A 9,948-nucleotide genomic window follows, 5' to 3' on the forward strand; every position below is an offset into this window, starting at 1 on the left:
CGGGGTCCCTGCACAGCCGTCGTGGGAAGCAGCATTGGCGGCTCTGGCCCAGACCCACGCCTGGGATGCTCAGTGAACGTGCTCAGGGCCGTCGTGGCCCCAAACTGATGTTGGCCAGAAACACTCCATTTGCTGATGCAGAGTTTATCCTTTAATTGTGATAGTCATACAAATGAGGTAATTATTATTTAGTTGTATTGGCCATGTACCTGACCGTAAAGTTAATAATTATTTTTTACTGCGGAACATTCAGTCGGCGTCCCCAGCCGTCAATTTTCTCTGTGAATGCAGTCGTGCAGCTCCACAAATGCTGACAGTCTGTACAGTAGTGGGTGCTGGGGGGTGGGTGCCAAAACAAGGAGGCCCGGCCCAGGGCTGACGGACGCGGAGGAGAGAGGTGGGGCCGAGAGCCCAGGGCACTGGGTGGGCGCTGGACCCACCCGGAGAGAGCTAGAAAGACGGAACAGGGTTGGTGAGCTGACCTGGGCTCAGAGCCGCGCTTGGAGGCTGCCCAGGACATGGCAGAGCCTGGGGGTGGCTGGCCCCACACGCTCGGAGCCACCACAGCACAGGCCGAGCTCCTGCGGGGGCTTGGGGGGCGGGTGCGAGTCCTCGACGGCACCCCCTCAGACGCCTGCTGTTCAGGAACAGGGCACATCCCTGAGCGCGCTCGCCCGGAGGCCGCCCACGCTCCTCTTCACTCTTACTTCCTCGTCACCCTTTGGGGGCCAGCATGTCCCCTCCTCCTCACCTCCACTCCCTCCTCCGAGGGACCTAGACTTTTTGCTTTGTCTTTCTTTTCCCCTAAGGAAGTCTACCTTTCAGGAAGATCCCGAAAACCTTTGAGGTTCATGTGTTAATGACTCTCCTCAGGGGAAGAGAAGTTTGAGGCTTTAACAGGGACAAAATCCTACTAAGTCAAAGCTGTGGATCGCTGATGACAGAGTATCAGGAGCCTGAAAGGACGTGGGAGAGGTCACTGTTTTTGACAGGGCCTTGTGGTCACCCACGAACCACACGGCCCATGTGCAGGGAACACAGGCTGATGAAGGCACGCTCTCCCGGAATGGCTGCACCCCTGTGCCTCAGTCTCCCCAACACACTTCTAGGAGGTTCTTCCTGTTCTGTTCTCCATAGCTCAGCCTAAAGTGGCTAAGGCCCCAGACTCGGGTCTTCGGCACAGAACGATGGAAAACTAGTCTGGGGATCAGAAGCGCAGGGGCACAGTCGCCCTGCCTGGCGTGACTGTGCTCCCAGCTCTCTGGCGAGTGGCCCAACCGTGGACTTCCGTGAGGCTGGAGAAAGGGGTGCAGTGGCCTGGCAAGGGAGCAACACCCACATTCCATCCTCGTGGGTTTGTAACACTCTGTTTCTATGGCACAAGAATTGATTAAGAACTCGGAAGTTGTACTTCCTTCACCCGGCTAATGACTTCCATAGAATTTGATGGAGAGGCTACTCTTAACTGAGCTCTAATGCGTCCCCCACACCTCATGCTGCTGGTGGGCGTGGGGCCAGGGGCCAGGAAAGCACGTCCTCCACGGTCCTCCAGCGGCCTGTCTGCACAGGGTCAACGACAAAGCCTTCTTCCCCTGCCAGGCCTCACTCACTGGAGTATTTCGTGATTATTTCCCATGGCAGAAATCATGGAAATACGTTAGTGTGGAGGGAAATAATAAGCAATTGATTAAAATTGGAGAAGCCAGTTGATGAGATGCATTTTCCCTGGTGATTTGTGTTAAGTGCACAGAATCAAGCCAGCCTTTGTGTTGTAACCGAGCTACTCTCACAGCAGACAAATATTTCCTGCCTAACAATTAACTTGCAGATTAGTCAGCCTTAGCCGTCTAGAGGGCAGATTATCCGGTTGGTGGATTGTGCAGGTTCCTTATTTGTCCTCATTACATCACTTGAGGTTATGAGAAGAATCCCTCCCGGGCCGTGGAGAAGGTGCCTGTTATCATGCCTTGTCTGACGTCCCGTCCAGTCATTCCTTCCCTGCCTTCCTCTCAGGGTGCTTGGTCGTGTTGGTGTCTGAGGGCAGAGAAATGAGCACGGTTGTCCAAGTTTACACAGTGGGTTGTCCCCTGAGAACTGACCGCCGTCTTCTGGTCTCTGAGGCTGACACTGGGCCTTTTCTGCTGGATACTTTCTCTGCACTCTGGACTGGAAAATGAAACGCACACTTCTCCGTCTGGAATCTTGTGATGTTGTCCTTGGGACACAGCGATCATCTCTATGTACTCGAGTTCACGGGCACGTTCTCCCACCCATTGCAGTTTTGCTGGTGACGTCATTGGGGAGTGGGCTGTACATTTAGCTGTCGCACGGTCCTCTTTGATGGAGGAACACGTTTCTGGCAGGTGTGCCACGGAGGCACAGTGCCGTATCTACGGAGGACCACTTAGTTGATCGGTTTGGGGCTGAGCAGAATGTTGGTAATCTGAATGGATGGTGTCTTCCCGGATGAGCAGGTCACCGTAGATGGGTTCAGCCCGCCGTCCAGCTGCCTTTCGCCGCCATGGATGGAGGAATAAGGGTGTGGGCCCTCTCTGGCCTGTGGGCCGCCTCTTCTTACTGAGGTCAATGTTCATACCGCAAAAGTCAAAATAAACAGAAACTGAAGACTTGTCACACCACTTTATTTTCTCGACAACCTGTATGGAGGAGCAGTGATGACCTCACCACCTGTAATCTGTTAAAATCTGAAGCCAATAGTTACCGCCGACTGCGGTGCGTCATCGCCTTTCCCTCAGCCCGCGGGTCGGAGTTTGAATTCTCGCGCTCTGAGGGGCTGATTCACCAGCGCGTGCTTGGGGTTCAGCTGGTTGGCTCTAAGTTGAAAAGTTTGTATTCCTTTACATTTGGGTCAGATATAGGGAGACCAGTTAGAACCATCTTCTTGGTCATGCCTTGTCACATAAGGCAAGACACATTTTTCTTACATACTTTCAAGTATAATCTGATAACCTGGTGGCTTCTCCCTCCAATGAGAAGTCTGACTTTAGTTAGCATGGAGGGCAGTGATGCCCGAGGGGTATGAGTGGGGGGGCGTGGTGGGAAAGACAGTGTCACCTGTCAGATGGAGACCAGGTCTGCCTCCATGTGATTTCCAGAGCCATGGCTGTCACTTCAGACTTCAGCCTGGCGTCCTCCCTTCCCTGTGACTCAAAACAGATGAAAATCATCTGATCCTAGCACAGGCCTTTATTTCACGAAAGAAGGTAACCTCCAAAAAGAACGAAAGGATGTTTCTTGGACTTTCCAGATGGGTGAGGATGTTTAATTTGCATCGATTACGCTGAGGGCACTCTCTGCAGCCTTCATGTAGGATGTGATTAGAAGTAGACATTGAATTAGAACAGAAGATTCTCCTCTCTATGAAATTGGAGGCTTTTCAAACCACTGAGAACAGCCCAAGAACATGCTGGAATCGAGCAAAAGGCTGTGGCCAGGAATGGGAGAAGGTGAAGTTGAGTCAAAGGAAGACCGTGGCCCTGACATCAGAGGAGTCCCAGACAAGCCACAAAGGGGAGAAAAGAGAGTCAATGACAGGGAAAGCCAGGCATGCAGCTAGTATGGAGGGCTGTCACGTGTGGTGTGTGGTCAGAGAGTGGAGATAAGACTCCTGCAGGGACAGTGGCCCTCACTTGTCATGGCCAGCTCAGCTGGGAACGGGGAGACGGACCTTGATGCAAGAGGGAGGATCTGTGCAGAACTATAAGGAATATGGTGGGGAAACCCTAGAGGTGTAGGGAAAGCGACAGTCTGTGCAGGGCCCTTCCTTGAAAGGTGAAACTGCGGAAAACACCAGGAGATTTGTGTTTATTCATGAACGTGAGAACGCAGGAAGGCAAACCGTGGCCAAAACACAACCGTGGAGTGAGAAGATGCTCCTGCGGCTTGTTCTAACACCAGTGAGCAAATGAAAAATCCACTGCAGATGAACTGCTTTTTCCCCTGGGACACGTGGGGAGCAGCCCGATAGTGTGTCCAGAGCCTGGAATGTAAGTTTATTCTGCACGAGAGTCCATCCGCCACGTCCTAGTAAGATTCGGTCCAGCCTCCTCTCTGCTCTCACATAGGGGCCATGGATTTTGTCTGCTCTTCTGGCTGTGGGTCTGTAGGCACGGAGAGGGTTGACAAGAGAGGAGGGCTTTACACACGGGGACCTGGCACGCACTCCATAAATAACCTCTGGATGAAGGTGCAGAGATGTGCACACGCCTCACACTCCCAACCACACTTGGGACCTTCCATCCCGTGCACACCCAGGAAGTATTTCATTGAAACACGGCATTGATGTTAGCGTGGCTCCTTCCCTCCTGGACACACAGAAGACCTGCATTTCTCTGGGAGGTGAGGCTTGGCCAGGTGACGAGGAACGTGGACACATGTCACTTCTGAGTGGACATGTTGAAGAGTGGTGGAGTCTCTACGCTCCATTTCCCCCATGATTGTGGAAGTATTGGCTGATACGGAGGTGGTGTAAGATAGAAGCTTCCGGAATGTGGAGCCAGCACACGAAGGACAGCCCTGCAGGGCATCCTCGACCCACAGCTTGAGCCAAGAAATGCTGAGAAGTGAGGTTAATTGTCTTAGACTGCTGAGGCTTTGGTGCTGGCTGTCACAGCAGCATTACTGAACCTAGCCTGTCTGAAACAAGCATGTCAAGGCGTGTCTGTTGTGGGTCCCTACTGAACCGCACTGGGACAGGCCTGAAACTGCAGTCAGAGTAGATACAAACACCACCTGGAAAGGTTGCCTGGCATCACATAAAAATCCCCGAAGAACGGCTCCCAGCCCCCAAGGGGAGATGCAGGCTGGGGCTCAGGGCCTCCCTGAGCACCTTCAGGAAGGAAATTTGAGCGCAGCCCGTCTGCCAGCACGGGCGCTCGCAGTGGGCAGCAGTGGACAGCACTAACTACGCACGTGTCCCTGTGGCCCGAGGCCAGCCTGAGCACGGTGAGCCCGACAGACGCGGTCAGCCCACATGGTGATTCCTACTTCCAGCTTGCCTCCCTCAGTGGCAGCCGGGCACCTAAGAACACCTGAGGCAAGATGGGGCCTTGAACGGACAGCCACCTGGAGGGAGCGTGGGCCCCCGCTCTGGGAAAGAAAACCTGGGGACACCAGCTGCCTGTCCATCTTCCAGAAACAGGAACATGAGCAGCCTGGCTGTTTCCCAAGGAAAGGAAACTTACTGGTGCCTTTACCCAGAGAGATGCTCAGATCAGGTGGGGAGGGGTGGGGGTGAGGGTGCAGGCTGTCCGTGTCCCCCACGCTCCAGCCCGAGGCCTGCACGTCCTCTGCCTCTCCAGCTTGAAACATCAGCATGGCTCAGTTGGGCTCCCGTGGGCCCTCCGTGTGGACCAGGGCTGGTGCTGGGGACACCTGGCCTTGGCTCTGCCTCCACCCTGCCTGGCTGAGGGCGGAACGCAGGACATCCTGCCCAGCATCTCCTCAGCCCTGAAACAGACAGCGAGCCGTGGGATGATGAATTTCCAAGTTTTCATTGAGCTGGAGAGAGCTAGAGTCTATGTTCTTAATAGGCTGACAGCTCTGAGCAGCATGGACAGCAGAGAGGGCCTCTGTCCTCCTTTACCCTCCGCGGGCCCCAGTGGCGCTGGGAGCTGGTCCTGCCTCACCTGCCACCCCCCATGCGGCCCATTGCAGTGCGTGTCTAGCCTCAGGCGGGCCTGGCTTCAGCCCCGCCCCCCTGCCCAAGGCCTTCTTACCCGCCTGCAGAGCTTTGCAGACGACCCCTGTGCCGGGCCCTGCATCTTGAAAAGAAGGCTCTAGAGGCAGCTGGAGACGGCGGCAGTGCCGTCCCCGGAGCAGGGAAATGGCTGTGAGCGGGGCCTGAAGAGCGCAGTTGGCCCAGGACAGCATTCGGCCCACCGACCCTCTGTTCTGCACTCTCTCCCTTCCCCTCCCGACGTGGCCCGGGGCGGGGGCTGTGGGGCTGGGGGCCAGAGGGAGAGGCCCGTCCGAGGCCGGTTGCCCGTGTGCCCGCACCTCGCGGTCTTTTGTTCCCAGCGCCCGCCGTAAACACTTGCTGTGAAGCCAGTGCTGAGTCCTGAAGGGGTTTATTTTTTTATGTTTTTATTTTTTTGTATTCCTCTCATTTCTGCTGAAATGTGACACTCAAATTTGAGACGGGAGCAGAGATCAACAAACCGTGTCAGCCCCTGTCAACCCAGGTGTGACAGTGCCATCTTCCTAAATTGCCGCTAATCTGCGGGGATCTGTGGATCCGCAGCCGCCATCGCGCTGTTTGCTCACATTCAGTTAACACTTTACGTCTCCCCTTCCGAGGTGTCACTGTTTGCCATTTAGCAAGTGGGAAGAAGCGAGCGACTTGACGCGCACGGATTTGGGAAGCCGGAGAGAGCTGATTAGCTATTCAGGGGGAATAATCTTATTGAGAGCAGTGAGTGCGGTGTAAAGAATGCTTCTCCCTCCCCGGTAACAATCTTCTAATTATGTTGTCAGGCTTGCTGTTGAGTTCTCCCCCTGTGCCATTAAGAAACCGTTTTCTATGTTAAGAAAGAGATTTCCAGATTGTGATGCTGTTTGCTGATTTTTTTTTATTGTTTAAAGAATCTGTATGTATTAAACCAAACATTAAAAAATGATTCATGTGCGGCATAATTACTTGGGACGGGGCCCGGTGACACGGGTGGGGGTGCGGGAGGAAGGGGCGCGTGGGGTGCTCCTGGGTGGGGGGCTGGGGCGGGGCGAGGGCTGGAGCTGCACGTCAGTGGGCGGGCTGATCCCCACCGCGAGGGGTCAGGAGGGGCCGGCCGTGCAGTGCGGCTGCAGGTTCCCCGGCAGAACACAAGTTTCCAGGGGGCAGAGGTTCTTCACTGATGGGGAGAACAAGGAATCTGGGCAGACGTGCCCTCCTGGGCTCCCGCAATCCCTGCTGGGAAGGGAGGAATCCAAGTAGCCAGAAGATGGTGCCCGCCCTCCGCTGCGCCCTCTGATCGCAGACGGCTTCTTGGGGCGAGTCGGGGGGCCCGGCGGAGCGTGGGGCAGACTCTGGGTGCCATTGTCCTTTGCCTGCGGGCGGGCAGTATCTTCCTTCATGCCGTCTACTACCTGCTAATTTAGATAACGAATAGCAAGGAGATTTCTTGTAATCTCTGCATGAGCCAGGGCATAAAGAGTGAAATCAAAAGATTTCATTGTCACAAATCCCCCAAAATAAACAAGCCCTGAAACCAAAGCTCCATGTGACACCCAGCAAACGCACAGCCTTTCTGGGGAGCTCCTCACCTGTTGGGCTGCATGCATTCAGCACAAGGCCGCACGCATTCAGCACAAGGACTCCGCCTCCGTTTCTTTAGCTCTGGGAGGATTTTAGGCGGATTGCATTTGGAATTAATGGTTTGGGAGGTTGGTCACAGCACCTTCTGGTGTATTTACAGGGAGTGGGAGACCCCTCTCCTGGTTGCGACCTATGAGATAGGAAGGTTGGGAGACGCCGTCCACCACTGAGCGATCGGTAGGGCAAGTCTGCAGGAGGCATGAGGGAAGGAAATGCAAAGAAAGCTTGCTCCGTGCCCCCTGAGGCTCCATGCTTGGAGCAACGCTTCCCGGGAGCGTGTCCGTGGGGGCCACGCTGAGCTCGGCCTGCCTGTGCCCCCTGGGACCAGTGCTTTACCTCTCTGAGCCTGGGCTTCTGGAGACACACGGAGGAATAGACGCTCGTTTCAGAGTTGCTACAAGACTCCAGAGAAGTTGCCCGGCCTCCATAGCTGCTGAATAACTTGTCCATTCGCTGAATTCGTCCATGAGCTAGTCCTCCACGAAGGGGCTGCCTCAGTGCCGATGTCCATTGCGTCTCTTTCTCTCCTTATTCGTTTTGTTTCGTGTTGTTTCTGAGTGAGCAACACACACACAGTTGAGGAGACACCGGAGAGCACCTGCTGAGGAGGAAGTTCTCGGTTCAGCAGTGCGTGAAGTCCTGCCACTTCCTCTTTTATATGTCGGGGTGGGAGCTGGGAACAGCACACTCAACACTGAGCCGCAAGCGGGGGGGCAGGAGGAGCCCCCAGCCGTGTGTCGTCGTGTGTACGCGTACCATCAGTGCCAGCGGGTGCTGCTGACTGATTATTGTCCGTAGTTTACATGACGTACAGTGCACAATGCACGTCTTCAAACACATGTATTTTGCACGCGAGTCAGTGTTTGTAATAGACAAGTTTCCTGAAATGAGATTTCGGGGTCAGAAGGTATATGCATTGTTTGTAGGAAGTGGTGAATCGCCCGTGTGGGTTCTGTACCGACTCGCACTCCGGGCAGAGAGCGACATCGCCCACGGCCGACATCCTCCCCAGCCATCACCCTACCTGCTGCTCTTTGCCAACCCGAGACGGAGACGATGCTGTCTCACTGTCGTTCTCTTCTGTCTCTCATAGGAGCAAAGCTGGTAGTTTTACGTGGAAGAGGCCTTCGTACTTCATTTTCTATGAACTGTCTGCCCTTCTCTGTGGCCATTTATTCTATTAGATGGCCGGGCTTTTGTTCATTGATTTGGGGAAGTTCTTTATCTACTAGACAAATTAGCACTTTATGATATGAATCCGAATATTTTGATCCAGTCAGTCATCTGTCTTGTCTCTTTGTTCCTATTCCTTTTTGTAATTCAACATTGTTTTCAAACTTTTTATGTAAGGTAAGGCAAGGAGTTCTTAGGCGTGACACGGAAGGCGTGATCTGTAAAAGAAAACATGATAAATTGAGCATAATCAATATTAAGGACTTCTGCTCTTCAAAGGGTGCGGACAAGACAATGGAAGGACAAGTCACGGACAGGAAGAAAATACTTGCAAATCGTATGTCTGGTAAAGAACTTGCACCCAGAATATGTAAGGTGCTCTGAGAACTCAATAATAAAGAGACAAGTTAGCCCGTTTAGAAACTGGGCAAAGGATCGGACTAGGCATCTCACCAGAGAAGTGCTGTAAATGGCTGGCCACGTTCGTCTTGGGGAGATGTGCACGGAAAGCACGGGGCCACGGCTCCACGCTCACCGAGGGGGCAGCAGCAGCTAGGGCCACCGCACGTATTGGGGATGCGGAGAAATCGGAATCCCCACAGGTCACCATGGGAATGCAGAACTGTGCAGCCCCTTGAAATACGCTTTGGCGGTTCCTTTCAAATGTGAAGCAGTGGACGGTTCGAGAGCAAAGGTCTGTACACACAGTGACTGGCGCATGGCTCGTATCATGGCCCAAAGCGCAGACATGCCCGCCGTCTACCGGCAGCCGAGTGCAGGAACACATGGGTGTCGTTCGGGAACACCAAGGGGCCAGCTGATGATGCGCAAACACGGACACAGCTCAGTCATTCTGCCGAGTGAGGGGCACCTCAGAGTGCACACTTGAGGGCTCCGTTCACCCAGCATTCCAGAAAACGCACACTCGTCTCAAGTGGCAGAGAGGTTGGAGGTGACCGGGGCGGGAGTGGACGTGAGAGCAGTGGGCGTGAGTGTGATTGCATGCCTGGTCCAAATTGTGGAGCTGGCGGCCCGGAGGCCACGGGACAAACCATCACATTCTACACCGTGTGGACGTGGGCTTCCCGTCTAGCTAGTAAACCCCGACAGACTGTTCAGGAAAGGGGGACTGCTATATGGGAGCGATCTTGAGCGGACTCTGGGTCTCAGCACATTTTTTTTCTCTGATTGTGAAACAAATTCAATGTTTTTTGTCCTAGTATATTTTGTACGGCCAGGCAAAGATTTCAGTTTCATTTTTCACATGTGTGTGATCCCACCTGGAGTGTGTCAGGGTGTATGGCGTGCAGTAGAAATCCGGCTTTTTCCCCAATGGAGCAACGCTGTTCACTGTAAAAACTATCTGTCTACACCCCCTGAAGTGCAGCATTCATCATGACAGCCCTGAGGGGATTCGGCTCTGTGTCCGGACTCCCCTTTTG

General features: G+C 54.1%; 1 long non-coding RNA gene across 1 annotated transcript; it reads right to left on the reverse strand.

Moving 5' to 3' along the window:
* Positions 1-6,553: 6,553 nt before the first annotated feature.
* On the reverse strand, positions 6,554-7,965 carry LOC117803137. Its single transcript, XR_004626832.1, has 3 exons — positions 7,670-7,965; positions 7,282-7,463; positions 6,554-7,107 (listed from the first exon to the last, which is right to left on the reverse strand). It is a non-coding gene; the product is annotated as an uncharacterized LOC117803137 (long non-coding RNA).
* Between the last annotated feature and the right edge of the window lie 1,983 nt (positions 7,966-9,948).

Source organism: Ailuropoda melanoleuca, chromosome 7, assembly GCF_002007445.2.
Source record: "Ailuropoda melanoleuca isolate Jingjing chromosome 7, ASM200744v2, whole genome shotgun sequence".
Classification (NCBI taxonomy): domain Eukaryota; kingdom Metazoa; phylum Chordata; class Mammalia; order Carnivora; family Ursidae; genus Ailuropoda; species Ailuropoda melanoleuca.